This window comes from Piliocolobus tephrosceles, chromosome 1 (assembly GCF_002776525.5).
Source record: "Piliocolobus tephrosceles isolate RC106 chromosome 1, ASM277652v3, whole genome shotgun sequence".
NCBI lineage: Eukaryota > Metazoa > Chordata > Mammalia > Primates > Cercopithecidae > Piliocolobus > Piliocolobus tephrosceles.
This window is the reverse complement of record NC_045434.1, coordinates 61,725,092-61,741,025: the sequence shown is the minus strand read 5'-3', so window position 1 is coordinate 61,741,025 and position 15,934 is coordinate 61,725,092. Positions and strand designations below refer to the sequence as shown.

At 40.0% G+C, this 15,934-nt stretch overlaps 1 protein-coding gene across 2 annotated transcripts in view; it reads right to left on the bottom strand.

Moving 5' to 3' along the window:
• Positions 1 to 15,934, bottom strand: part of NFASC (neurofascin) — a 197,011-nt gene that overhangs the window by 110,836 nt on the left and 70,241 nt on the right. The window lies entirely within an intron of this gene.

The window sequence follows — 15,934 nt, the reverse complement described above, 5'->3', positions numbered from 1 at the left end:
CTGTTTCCCATTCCTTCTCCAATATGTTGTGTTATTAATCTTTTTGATCTCTGACAATCTGACACACAGAAATTGGTATCTCCTTTGTAGTTCTCTTTCTATGAGTAAGATTGAGTATTTTTGTTCTACTGTATTAGTCCATTCTCACACTGCCATAAAGAACTGCCCAAAACTGGGTAATTTATAAAGGAAAGAGGTTTAATTGACTCACAGTTCAGCATGGCTGGGGATGCCTTGGAAACTTACAATCATGGTGGAAAGGGAAGCAAACAAACACGTCCTTCTTCACATTGCGGCAGGAGAGACAAGAATGAGAGCTGAGTGAAGGCGGAAGCTCCTTATAAAACCATCAGATCTTGTGAGAACTTACCATCATGAGAATAGCATGGAGGAAACTGCCCCCATGATTCAATTACCTCCCACCAGGTCCCTCCCACCACATGTGGGGATTATAGGAACTACAATTCAAGATGAGATTTGGGTGGAGACACTGCCAAACCATATAATTTCAATATTCCTATTATTTGCCCATTTCTCTACTGGGCAGTTGGTTGATTCTCACCAGTTTGAAGGAACTTTTATTAGGAAACTCCTTCCCTATAAGAGGGTCTGCAAATTGATCACATCATTATTTTTATCCTGACTTTATTTGTGGTGTTTTTATTATGCAAGAAATTTTTTTCATAGTTGATTGGATGTTTTCTATTTCACTATGTTTTGTGTCATATTTACACCTTCTTTTTTCGAGATTATTTTTATGTTTCCATGTTTTTATTTAACATTTCTATGATTTAATTTCTTTTTTCTTTTTTTTTTTTAGAGACAGGGTCTTGCTCTGTTGCCCAGGCTGGAGTGCAGTGGCATGATCATGACTCACTGCAGCCTTAACCTCCTTGACCTCCCAGGCTCAAGTGATCCTCCCACCTCCCAACTCAGCCTCCCAAGTAGCTGGGACTGCAAGCACTGGGCCCAAAGGTGCATACCTGGCTAATTTTTAAATTTTTTGTAGAGACAGGGTGTCACCATGTTGCCCAGGCTGGTAATTGTGCTTCAATCTTAATCCATCTAGAGCTTACTTTGAAATCATGTGAAGAAGGGAATCTAACTGTATATTAGATGGTGATGATTCTAACCTCATTTATTTAAAAATTTACCTTTTATTCTATGGTTTGAAATGTCATCTTCAATCATACACAGTACTAAATTCTCCTATGTGTTTGGGTCTGTTTCTGGACTTTATCTTCCAGTCATCTGTTTTTCCCTTCATGTGCGGGTATCACACCATATTAATTACTGTAGTTTTATAATCAAGTTTATAGTCTTTTAAAAATTTTTTCTGTTTACTCTTGCTTGTCAATTTTTTTCACAGATTTCTCTAGAATCAGACTTTTTCTTTCTTAAAGAAAATCAAATGATATTTTTATTGGAGTCATTAAAATTATAAATTAACTTAGAATTGACATTTATGATGTTGACTCTAAGAATGTGATATGAATTTTAATTTGTTGAAATTTTCTTTGGAATTCTTCATTTTAAAATTTTATTGTACAAATTATGAACATTTTTGTTATGTTTATTACTATGCATTGATCGTTCATTAGGCTATTTTAAATAATTACTGCATACTAATTTTGAATCCTACCATATTGAAAGTTCTTTTTCTTTTTTTTTTTTTTTGAGACGGAGCCTTGCTCTGTCGCCCAGGCTGGAGTGCAGTGGCCGGATCTCAGCTCACCGCAAGCTCCGCCTCCCGGGTTTACGCCATTCTCCTGCCTCAGCCTCCCGAGCAGCTGGGACTAAAGGCTCCCGCCACCTCGCCCGGCTAGTTTTTTGTATTTTTTTAGTAGAGACGGGGTTTCACCGTGTTAGCCAGGATGGTCTCGATCTCCTGACCTCGTGATCCGCCCGTCTCGGCCTCCCAAAGTGCTGGGATTACAGGCTTGAGCCACCGCGCCCGGCGAAAGTTATTTTTCTATTTTTAAATTTAAATAAACATTTTTGAGACAGGGTCTTGCTCTGTCATTCAGGCTGGAGTGCAGTAGCATGATCACAGCGTACTGCAGCCTCAATCTCCAGGGCTTCAGGGACCCTTCCATCTCAGCCTCCCCAGTGGCTGGGATTGTAGGCACATGCCACCAAGCTCAGCTAATTTTTAAATGATTATTATTATTTTAGAGACAGGGTCTCTAGACTATGTTTCCTAGGCTGGTCTCAAACTCCTGGGCTCAAGTGATCCTCCTACCTCAGCCTCTCAAAGTATTGGGATTACAGGCATGAGCCTTTGTACCTACACAATAGTTTTTTGTTTTTTTTAAATTTAAATTTTAATTTTTAGAGATGGAACCTTGCTCTGTCACTCAGGCTGAGTGCAGTGGTGTGAACATAGCTCACTGCTGCATCGAATCCCAGGGCTCAAAAAGTCCTCCTGCCTCAGCCTCCTGAGCAGCTGGGACTACAGGTGCATGCCACCACATCAACTAATTTATTCTTATTTATAGTTTTAGAGATGGGGTCTTGCTATGTTGCCCAGGCTGGTTTTGAATTCTTGGCCTCAAGTAATCCGCCTGCCTCAGCCCCCTGAGTAGCTGGGATCACAGGCATGAGCCACCATGCCTGGCTTGAATGTGATTTCTAAATGATCCATAATTCAAAGAGAAAGTTTCAATTGAAAGGAAAAAGTACATTGGACTGAACAAAAATGAGAATGCAACATATCAAAATCCTAAAAGCTAAAGCACTGCTTAGAGTGAAGTTTATAGCACTAAATCCACACATTAGAAAACAGGAAACACTTCAAATCAGTCATCTAAGGTCCCACCTCGAGAAACTAGTAAAAGAAGAGCCAGCCTCCTACCCCAAAACCTAAAAGCAAGCAGCAGGAAGGAAATAATAAAGAGCAGAAATCAATAAAAGAGAGAAGAAACACAATAGGAAAAAAATCAACGAAACAAGCTGCTTCTTTGAAAAAATCAATTCAATCGACAATCCTTTAGCAAAAATGAAAAACAAAAAAATAGGAATGATTCAATTATCAATCTTGAGAATGAATGAGGGATGCCACTATAGCCCCTGCAGACGACAAAAGGGCTATGAGAAACTACCATGAAAACTCTACACACAGAACTTTTAAAGCTTAGGTGAAAAGAACCAAGTTCTCAAGAAACACAAACTACCACATTTCCCAATAGTAATAGCTAATCTGAATTGTTTTAAATTAAGAAAATGAAATTAATAATTTAAAAACATTCAAAAAAGGAAAACTTCAGGCCAGTTGGTTTCTCTAGAGAATTCTACCAAATTATTAAAGAAGAATTAACACCAATTCAATAAAATCTCTTTTATAGAAGAGGAGAAACACTCTCTAATTAATTTTATGAAGTTAGTGTTACCCTTATACCAAAACCAGACATAGATCATCCAAAATTTTAAAAAGAAGATGAAACTATAAACCAATAAATCTCTCAGAGATATAGACACAAAAATCCTTAACAGACCAGGTGAGGTGGTATCTGCCTATAGTCACAGCTACTTGGGGGGCTGAGGCACGAGGATTGCTTTAGGCCAGGGGTTCCAGAGCAGCCTGGGCAATATCTTGAGACCTCCATTTCTTAAATAAAAAGCTAAAATGTTAACATTCATTTTTTTAAAAAAATCCTTAACAAAATATATGCAAACAGAATTCAGCGATAAATAAAAAGAATTATACACCATGACCAAATGTGGTTCATTCCAGGGTTGCAAGGTTGGTTCTATATTCTAAAATCCATCAGTATGATCTACCATACTAACAGGCTAATTAAGAAAAATTTCACAATCATGTCAATCAATGCAGAGAAAGTATCTGACAAAATTAAACACTCATTCATTATTCTTTTTTAAACCCAGAAAAAGAGGAATTGAGAGAAATTTCCTTAGTGTGATGTTTTAAAAAATGTATAGAAAATACACAGGTAACATACTTGATGGGGAAAGACCAAATGCTTTCTTTCCAAGATTAACAACAAGGCGAGGATGTCTGCTTTCACCACACTTATTCAACACAGTGCTGAAAGTTCTAGCCAATAGAATAAGGCTGCAGTGAGATAAGAAGATGCCAAAGAAGGTGCCACTGCATTCCTGCCTGGGCAACAGAGTAAGCTCTTGCTTCTCAAATTAAAAAAAAAAAAAAATGAATACATCAAAGTTGCAAGATACAAGACAAACATAAAAATTAATCAACTATCTCTATATGGACATAACAAACATATGGAAACAGAAATTTTAAATAAATTACAATCTGTAAAAATACTTAGGCATAGAATGAACAAAACATGCATAGGACATGTATGCTAAAACTACACAAAACTGGTTAAAGAAATCAAATATCTACATAAATGGAGAGGCCTACTTTATTCATAAACTGGAAGACTTCACACAGTAAAGATGCAAATTATCTCCAAATTGATATACTAGTTTAATGCAACCCTTATTAAAATCTCAACAAAATTTTTAATAGCTAGACAAAATTATTTTAAAATTTATGTGGAAATAAAAGGAACAAGAATAGCTGAAACAAATTCGACAAAGAAGGAAAAACATAGGAGAATCAGTCTACCTGATTTAAAGACTCATTATATAGCTACAGTAACCAAATCTACATGGTACTGGTGAAGGAAGAGACACATAGATCAATGGAACATAATGAAAAAACAAAAACAAAAATAGAACCACACATATACTCAACTGATTTTTGAAAAAGATGCAAAAGTAATTCAATGGAGAAAAGATAGTCTTTTCGACAAACGATGCTGAAACAATTGGATATCCTTAGGCAGAAACAAAGAAAGAAAAAAGGAAGCTTAACCTAAGTCCTGATACAAGGACAAACTCTGGATGGCTGACTTAAACATCAAATGTGGAACTATAAAACTTGTACAATAAAAGTAGGGGGAAATTGTTGCAGTCTGGAGCTAGGTAAACAATTCTTAAATTTGACAACAAAAGTATAATTCATAGAAGGAAAAATTTATGGATAAACTGAACTTCATTAAAATTAAGCTTTTATCTATGAAAGAAGATGACAAGTGGGAGAAACCAAACATATGAAAACGAACTAGTTCTAGAACATGTGAAGAACTTTCAAAATTCAGCAGTAGAGGCACAAATAATCCAACTAGAACATGGGCACAAGACACAAAAAGACATTTCATCAAAGTAGAAATACAGACAACAAATAAGCAAATGAAAAGGCTTGTTCAACATCAGCCACTGGGGGAATGCAAATTAAAGCCACCATGAGAAAAAAAATAGTGAGACATCACTGCACACCTACTGGAATGACTAAATTAAAAAAAATAGTGACAACACCAAAGGCTGGTGCAGACGTGGAGAAATGAGATCACTCATGTGTTGCTGGTAGAAATGTAAAATGGTACAGCGTCTAGAATATGGTTTGGCAGTTTCTTAAATAACTAAACATGTAACTATCACATGACCCAGCAAATATACCTCGGGTCGTTCATCCCAGAAAAATGAAGACTTAGGTTCACAGGAAAACCTGTACATAAATGTTTATAACAGCTTTATTCATAATAGGCAAAAACTAGAAACAATCCAGGTGTCTTTCAATGAGTGAATGGTTAAACAAACCGTGGTAGATCCACACCATGGAAGACTACTCGGCAATAAGAAGGAATGAACTATCAATACTATTGATATATGCAGTAACTTAGATGAATCTCCAGAGAATTATGCTGACTGAAAAAAGCCAATCCCCAAAAGTTACATACTGTGTGACTTTTTATAGCAGAAATGATATATATGATATAAATGATATAGTTATATAGCAGAAATGATAACATTATGGAGAAGGGATTAATGGGTGCCAGGGTTTAAGGAAGGGGGAGGTGGTGGTAGGAAATGGGTGTGGACATAAAAGGGCAACCTAACAAAGCCTTCTGGTGATCCTGATGGTATAATGTCAATACCCTGGTTGTGATATTGTACTATAGTTTTGCAAAATGTTACCAATGGGGGAACCTGGGCAAAGTATAATGTTATCTGCTACAACTGCATGTGAATCTATAATAATCTCAAAATAAAAAGTTTAATTAAAAATAGTTTTTCAGTTCATTCTTTTTATATTCTATGTAAATAGTTATATAATCTATAAATAACCATAATATATCTTCCTTTCCAATTTTTATACCTTATATTTTTCCCTTGGCAGAATCAATTTAATGTTAGTTAAAGCAAAAACAAATTAGGGAAAAAAATCTACTACCACATAAAGTAATACACACTGGATGAAAATATTGTAAAAATATAGTCTCAGGCTGGGCATGGTGGTTCATGCCTATAATTCCAGCCCTTTGGGAGGCCAAAGAGGGCAGATTGCTTGAACCTAGGAGCTTGAGACCAGCCTGGACAACACAGTGAAACCCTGTCTCTACAAAAAATACAAAAAATTGCCAGGCATAGAGGTGCATGCCTGTAGTCCCAGCTGCTTGGGAGGCTGAAGCAGGAGAAACACTTGAGCCCAGGTGGTCAAGGCTGCAGTGAGCCATGGTTGCACCACTGCACTCTGGCTGTAGTGACAGAGTGAGACCCTGTCTCAAAAACAAACAAACAAAAAACCAAAAACCCATACATACACACACACACACAAAATTTATTCTCATTATGTGTTAGCATGTATTATAGATTCTAAAAACTAAAACACTTTCCCAGGTATATTTAAAAACCATTTCTCCTCAGAATAAATTGCCCAAATGCTAAGAGTATCATGAAGGCCCAATAATGACATTTCCAAGAAAAGAGATGTGTTAACCCTCCTTGATAACTTCTTTTGCTAAGTGAATCTCACATTCACCTAAAACAGGGTACTTATTTCAGTATAACTGGACCTGCATTCTGAAGCCATTAGCAAGAGGAGAAGTTTTTTGAAATGCAAGGGAGTTGAACGATTCTCTTTGGAAAGTTCAAAACAGATGTAAGCACTCTCATCAATTAGACCAGTCCAAACAGGACAGTAAGCAATGCGGAGAGCCAGTATCTTCGCAAGGTGCCAGAGTGATTGTTGGTGACACTGGGAAACCCAAGGTCGAGCATGCATCTGAAGGTATGTATGCCTGCCCCACAGTGAGGGGGCACGGAGGGCTAGTCCACACTGGGGGAGTCTAAGACAGCTGTTTGAGAGACATTGCTGAGAGTGAAAACACAAGCTTCAGATTGAAAGAAAATATTTGATAACCTGATAAAGGGCTTGTTCCATAACATATTTAGAAATTCTCAGGGGAATAGTAAGGAAACAAACAATCTAATAAAAAACGAGCAAAAGATCATTTTGCTAAACAGACACTTCATCGAAGATGATATATGTATGGCAAACACACACAAAATGATGCTCAACACAGAAATGTGAATTAAAACCACAAGGAGATACCATTATACACGTTAGAATGGCTAAACAACAAACAAACAAACCCCTCACAATCCCAAGTCCCAGTGAGGATATATAGCCACTGGAACTCACATACATTGCTGGTGAGAATAAAAAATGGTACATCCACTTTGGAAAGCAGTTTGGCAGTTTCTTCAAAAGTTACACATACAGTTGTCATATGACCTGGGATTCCTACTTCTGGTATGTACTCCAGAGAAACCAAAATATGCATATATGTCCACACAAAAATCTACATGAGAATATTTATAGCAGTTTATTTATAATTGTCAAAAGCTAGAAACAAGCCACATGTCTGTCAACAGATGAGTAAATAAACCATGGTATGCAATACAATGGAATACTATACAGCAATATAAAGCAATGTTCTACTGATACACGCAGCAAGTTAGAGGCATCTCAAATATATGAGGTAAAAGAAGCCAGTCTCAAAAGGTGACATACTGTAGGACCTCATTTATATGACACTCTAGAAAATGCAAACCCCAGGGGCAGAATAAAGATGAGTGGTTATCCAGAGTTGGGATTAAGGGGAGAGAATTAACCCAAAAAAAGGGTACAAGAGAACTTTCTGGGATGATGGAAATGTTCTGTATCTTGCTTATGGTGGTGGTTACATAACTCTATGTGTTTGGCAAAATTCATAGGACTACACACTTAGCAAGGGTGAATTTTGTTCTGTGTAACTTATAACTCAGTAAACCTCATTTGGAAGAAAAAAGCCTTAAGATACATGAAAAGTTAAGTTAAAATCTAGAAGACAATGGAGAAACACACACCTCACGATAGGTTGCCATAAAAATATTTTTACTTGTTTTATAAAGAACATTCACAGATTAATAAGAGGATAAACAATCCCACAGACATCTAGGCAGGAGTCAGAGAGGAATACATATGGCTAATAAACACATTGGTGATCTGGGAAATGCAAATGAAGACCATTATCAGATACCAATTTACACTCATCCAATTGGAAAACATTACTAAGTCTAATGATACCAAGTGTTGGAAAAGGATTTCTTACCTGTTGCTTATATATTTCTTATATATTACAACTACTTTGGGAAAAGTTTTGTATTACCTCTAATGTTGAACATTCACAAACTGATTCAGAAAATCTACTCCTAGATATATACCCATGAGACACTCTTGCACAGGTACAAAAGCGTTCCTAGGAGTCCTATCCATCACAGCAGAAACCTAGGAAAAACCCAAAAGTTCAACAGAAAAAGGGATAATGAAACTGCGGTAGAGTCAGACAATGAAATATTACATAGAAGTCAAAATGTGAATTAGAATGCTATGCGATAATATAAGGAAAGAGAAAAAAGAAAACAGGATTCAAGATAATAATTACTACAACTCAACAACAAAGAAAGTGAAGGACTTGAATAGATACTTCTTCAAAGGAGATATAAAATGGCTAACATACATATAAAAAGACGTTCAAAGTCACTAATCATTAGGGAAATGCAAATCAAAACCACAATGAGATACCTTCTCATATCTATTAGAATGACTACTATTAACAAAACAAAACAAAACAAAACCCAGAAAATAAGTGCTGGAGAGGATGTGAAGTTGGAGCCTTGTGCACTGCTGGTGGGAATGTAAAATGGTGCAGCTTCTAAGGAAAACAGCAGGTCAGTTTCTCAAACAATTAAAAACAAGCTAGGTGTACTAGTGCATACCTGCAGTCCCTGCTACTCAGGAGGCTGAGGCAGGAGGATGACTCGAGCCCAGGAGTTCTAGGCTATCATGCACTATGACTACACCACTGCACTCCAGCCTGGGCAACATAGCAGGACCTCATCTCAAAAAAAAATAATTAATTAAAAATAAAATAAAATAATAACAATTGCTTCTGGTAGTGGAGGAGGCAAAGAGGATAGATTGGTGGTACTGGTGGTGGCGAGGGAATCATAATATTAGACATTTGCTAATTATCAAGGTTCCAGCTTTTGTTGGGGGTGGTAGATTTGTAGATACTTATTATATTATTATAAATAAATAAGCAAACAGATGGGTGGATGGATGAATAGGAAGAAAGGGAGGGAAGGAACAGAAATAGAAGAGAAAGAAAAAGAGCAGGACCCGCATGGACCAATGAGAGTGAGTCATGAACCAACGATTATGATTAACCTAATGGTGTGCACCTGAGCTCTAAAAATAAAAGAAAATCTGTTCCAGTAAGTCAAAGGAAACCTAGATTATCTAAACTGAAAAGGATCTCAGAAATCTCTAATTGGATTCCATCGTTCAATGTCATGTGAAAAGTGGTGCAGAGATAGATAAGAAATGTGAAGGAAGCTCAGAGAGGAATGATCTCTTTAAGGTCACAGAGATATCTCCATTCTAATCTCTTCACAGCCATGCTTGTCAAAAAAGGCAACAACAGGGAGGGAAAGTTAAGAACAGACATCCTTTTCTAGAGTAACCATCCCTTTTAATCCTTCCAACATTCCAACAAGGAAAACACTATTATCCTGATGTTACACATTAGAAATTTGAAGCCTAGGCCAGGCGTAGTGGCTCCTCCCTGTATTCCCATCACTTTAGGAGACCAAGATGGGTGGATTACTTGAGCCCAGGAGTTCGAGACCAGCCTGGGCAACATGGCAAAACCCCATTTCTACTAAAAATACAAAAATTAGACAGGCGTGGTGGCGTGTGCCTGTAATCTCAGCTACTCGGGGGGCTGAGGCAAGAGGATCACCTGAGGCTGGGAGGCAGAGGCTGTAGTGAGCCAAAATTGCACCACTGCACTCCAGCTTGGGAAACAGAGGGAGACCCTGTCTCAAAACAAACACACACACACACGAAAACTAGAAGAAGAAGAAATCTGAAGCCTAGCGATGTTAAATAACTTCTCCAAGGTTTCTTAGCTAGTGAGTGGCAAAGCCAAAATCAAACCCAGGTTGGTGTTCCCAAGTCTACACTCCTTTTATGCCATGCTGAAACCTAGTTCATGGCAATATAGCAAAATTTCAACAAATACTTGGTGAATGACCCTGTGGAAGATACAAAGATATGCAAACAACACAGGGATTTCTTTAAAAGGTTCCCCTTGTGATTATCTCAGAAAACTGCTATAATTCTCAAAAGAAAAATTGGCATAAAAACCATACTGGCTATACTTAGTACATATTCAATATGTCTTTGTTTTAAAATATGCCGTGAGTCAGAGACAAATTTGTACCGGTCAACATGACCTGGCCAGAGACATGTTCTGATTTATGAAACACCTCTCTCCAAGGAAGCTGGAGCAGGTAAGTCATAGCAACTGGACCCCCAGTCCTGCAAGTAGGACCTGGGAAGAAAGGAGCCAATGAGAGCCAAGCTCCTGCCTCACACGGAATAGTTGTCTTGGGAAGGATCACAAGCTGATGGACAGGAGGGGATGAGGGGGACACCCCACAAAGGCCCAGTCATAATCAGGGATATGGGAGACATCTGGCCTCTGTAGGCAGTACTTTGTTTCCCTACCGGACCTCAATGATTTTCTTCACAGACCAAGCTAACAAGTGAAAACGGGGATGCAAGGCAGGGAGGTCATCGTTCAGAAGAGACATGACTGTCACACCTGGCCCAGCCACAAACACACTGGGAGGGATCACTCAAACCAAGATGACCACTCTCCACTTTAGAAAGAAGGGTAGAAAAATGAGAGACAAGGCAATCAGAGCCACTTCTACCCACCACCCTCCTTTTGTCTTGCTCATGCAACCAGATAAATCATTTGTAAGTGCTGAGGACAGAGTATTAAATTTGGTCAAAACTGTGGGGCTAGGGGTAGCCCAAAGTAACTGAAGCAAAGACATAATTCTGGCCCTCAGAGACGTCATCAATATCATGGGAAAATGGTATTCTCAAAGCTCATATTTTGTTGGCTAAACTCAGAACTCTGGTCAAATCTAACCCTCCACCTACTCTGTGCCTGCATGTGCCTCTGGACATGGCTGGGGAAGCACATTCACACATACCTCCCTGCCGTCTGGCCTCACTTTTAATTTATGCTCTTGAATCTCAAGTGGGCCCTTCATGGTATTTGACAGTCACATGCCTCTCCCCGTCATTGGCAGTCCCAGATGGCAATTCCAACTTTCCCTTTCCCTCTTAAGCCCCCAGCATCTCCTTCCCTCTTCTTTTTTCCTCTGTCTTAATTTGCATTATGGAAGTAGAAAAAGCATAATGACTCTTGCACATCGGCCAACTTCAACAATCATTGACCCAAAGGCAATCACACTTCGTCTACACCCACCTTTCCTTCTCCCCTCCCCTCCACTGGATTATTTTGAAGTAAATCAATGTCATTGTCTAATTTCATCTATTGATATTTCAGCATCTCTGTCTAAAAGACAATGACCCTGTTACAAAATGTAACCTTGATAACATTACTACACCTCCAATATTAATCATTTTAATAGGATCAAATATCCACTGATGGTATAAATTTCCAATTATCTCATAAATGCCTTTTTATTTTTACTGTTTGTTTGAGTCAGAATCCAAATAAGGCCAATGTATGAGTTGATATGTGTATTAGGCCTCTTTTATTTTATTACATAAGTTCTGTCTCTCTTTTTTTTCTTTACACCCCCCCTCCCTTTTTTTTGAGACAGGGTCTGGCTCTGACAGTGGTGCAATCACAGCTCATTGCAGTCTTGACCTCCTTGGATCAAGCAATACTCCACCTCAGCCTCCTGAATAGCTGTGACTACAGGTGTGCATCACCACCCCCAACTAATTTTTAAAACTTGTAGAGATGGGGTCTCACTATGTTGCCCAGGCTGGTCTGGAACTCCCGGGCTCAGGCAACCCTCCTGCCTCAGCCTTCTAAAGTGTTGGGATTACACACTTTTTTTTTTTTTTTTTCAAAGAAACTGGGGTTCTCCCTTCATTTACTCTTGGGCAAGTGCTTTGTTTATTCTTTGATTAAGAAAACAGAAGTCACCAAAACAGAACCTCCACAGGTGCCGCCCCCTCACGCATCTGCCTGCCTGCCTCTGCCCCTCTGACTGCCTTCTCTCCATTACCGCGGGTGAGCTGTCTGCTCCAGGGATGGTGCTCTGGGGCAATGCTCCAGCAATCCTTCCCTACCTTCTGTCTCCTTAACTTTTCCTTGTTCACTGGCTGTTCCCTAGAGCTTACAAACATGCTGTGATTTATCCCAACCTGAGGAGCCTCCCTTGTCCCCACTCTCCCCTTCGGCTACTGCCCTATTTCTCTTTCCTTCACAAGGAAAGGCCTCAGAAGAGTTGCCCACATTTACGGCTTATAATTTTTCTTCTCCAAACCTCTTTTAAATCCATTCCAATCAAGATTTCCACCACCACAACTCAATCAAATTTTATCAAGGTCACCCATGACCTCAATGTGCTGAGTCCAATGGTAAATAAATAAACTCTAAGCTCTCATCATTCTTGATTTAACACAAGTGAGCACTCCATCCTCCTTGAAATACATCCTTCACTTAGCATCCGGAATATTGCTACCTCCCGGGTTTCCTCCTTTCTCATTGCTGTTCCTTGGCTTCTCCCCAGCTTCTAAGGTTGGAGTGCCCCAGGCTCCTCCCAGGCTCTCTTCTGCTTTGGTGATCTTATCGGATTCACAGTATGAAATACCATCTCTAAACTGGAAACTCCCAGTTTTACATCTCCAGCCCAGACCTCTCCCCTGAGCTTCAGACCCACATGTCCAACTGCCTACTTGACATGTCCAGTTGTATTTCTAACAGGCGACTTGGAGCTGCTAACTAAAACACAGCTCCTCCCTGCACTTCCCTGCTCCACCACACACAGCCTTTCCCATTTCAGTTCATGACAGACCTCAAGAGTGCTCTTTGCCTCCTCTCTTTCTCTCTTACCTTACACCCGAGCCATCAGCAAATCCTACTGCCTTCACCTTTAAAAGGAATCTGGGCCAGATGCAGTGACTGACATCTATAATCCCAACACTTTAGCAGGCCAAGTGGGGAGGACCGCTAGAGGGCAGAGGTTAAAACCAGCCTGGACAACATAGCAAGATCCCATTTCCACTTTGAAAAAAAAAAATGAATCTGTTTTCTCCTCACTTCGTCTACTGCTACTCTCCTGGTCTAAGCCACCATTCTTGCCTGCTAGCCTATGTTTCTCCCTCAGGTCTTCGCTCCAGTGTTCCCCTCTCAGTGAGGAATTCCCTGGCTGCTTGATCTAAAATTGCAAACCACCTCCCCAAGTACTCTCTGTCTCCCTTGTCTGCTTAATTTATACCTCCCTAGCACTTAGCACCACCTAATGTACTACATATTTAACTTATTTTCCCTGTTATCTGTCTTTCCCCATGAAAATAAGTTCCTTGAGAGACAGGGATTTTGTCTGTTTTGTTTACTGCTATATTCCCTACATTTAGAATAGCATTCAGTCTATAGAAAGTGGTCCAAAAATATTTGTTGAATAAATGAATACATTTATACGTGCAGCTAGAATAAAAAGCATTTGCTCCATTTGGCCTTTCCTGACACCTCTGAAGCTCCCAGCACTTGGAATTTGAAATGCAGCAGTTAATATTATGTATTACTGTTCCCATTCTTAGTTCTTATTTCTCTCAGTAGGCCGTGAATTCTTTGAACCTGAGATCTGGTTTTCCATTTATCCTTTATCCCCCTCAGTCCAAGCACAGTATTGACCGTGAATTAACTGTTCCTACTGCTCAGGCTCTCGGAGTATTTATTTTGGCTAGTCTTAATCTTATATTTTAATAAACTTTTCATTTTCATGTCTGATCCTTTTTTCAATATTATCAACATCACACCATGAGCAGAGGAAAGGAAGGGTAGCCATCTCCTCCTCAACAATAACACTGGTTATTAAATGCCTTAAGATTTTCAAAGCATTTCAACACATTTACTGTAATGGATCATCCTAACCACCTAGTACGGTATATATTATCATTACTCCCAGTTTATAGATAAGAAAACTGAAGCTCAAATGATTTTTAAAAATCCTTTATCTCCGGACAAATAGGATCCCCTTATTCAAGGTCATGTGGCTAGGAGTAATAGAGCCAGGAGTTGAACCTGGGTCTCAGGATTTCAGATCACGTGACCGTCTTCTCTGCCACGCTTCCTCGATTTAATACTGATGGGAAAATGGAGAACTTGCTCAAGGTGATGTGTAAGTCATTTGTGGGACAAAAGCAAGTGCCTCCTAATGAATCCAACATCCCTTTCAGTAGACCTTAAGTTCTCTTTCTTTCTTTCCCTGACATCAGCAGTCACGGCTGCCAGGGGAGCTGTTGAGAAGGAAGGGCAGGGAGACAGAAGGATTCCATTTCTGCCAAGGCCAGACACGTATACTGTTTGCTAGACAGGGCTCTGGAACGTCTGCCGGAAAGCACAGCTGTTCTCTAGAGGCAGGAACCGGCCAATGTCTCGCCTACTGGTACCGCCGGCCTTGGCTGTGCAGTGGAGTTGGCGCTTAGACTGGGGGAAAGGAGAGAGATGCCTGAGTGTTGCCCAGCTGCCGGCCTCAGCCCCAGGAGCTTTTCCTCTCTTGCCAGGGCTATGAGCGGAAACCTCAAATAAACCTTGGGCAGAGAAAACCAACTTAATGAAGAGGATGTTACTGTCTCCACTGGCTTCTGATTTTGCAGATGCAATGAGCACCTATGGCTTTTGCAGTAGTTCAGGAAAAGGCAAGAAGCAGCAAACTGTCAAGTTCCAAAGTCCTCTGATGGCTGCACGGAGCCAGTGGTGCTATGATTTTTTAAAAATAGCTTCAGTACCTTTGATATGTACGTGCTTATTTACTCTCTATCTATGCTCTGTTCCTCCCATCAGCCTAGGAGCTCCCTGGGGCAGGTCTGTTTCTCAACCCTCCAGTCTGGACTTTGCAGGAGCTGTGCCTCCCCCATCACACTTGGAGCTTTCTGAAGGCAGGGGCTGTGTCTCTGCCATTAGTCTGGCAGCTCCTCAAGGTTAAAGGGCATATCCTCCAATAGCTTTAGAATAGCTTTAGAACCTGAGGGCTCCTATCTCCTCATTTAACCTCCTCCAACACCAATGACCGGGGTCTGCTTTCACTGCTCCTCCAAAATGGCTGGGTTGGCCAATTAGCCCTTTTAGAAATCAGTGAACCACACGGGACATTGTGAGTCTCCTGAAAGGTGATCGGTGTGTCTGAGCTGGTGCCAATGCTCAACCCTCACATGTCTGGACTGAGATGTGGAGGACACGAGACGGCACTGGGTCTCTGCTCCCCACTCTCTCCCGGCCTGGCTTCTGGCCCACTGGGAATAGACAGACAGAAAGGATACAGGACTCACTCAGCCCAGCAGCTTTAGAGAAAGAACTGACCCCAGATCAGCCATAGAGTGCTCTGGCCTCACAGTCTACTTCATGCTTCCTCTTACACTTTAATGATAGGAAAAATAAAAAGGTTCTTCCTCAGAGAGAAGTCTACCTCACTCTTTCAGATAACAAGAGCGATCTATAGAGAGGGTTTCCTTTTATAC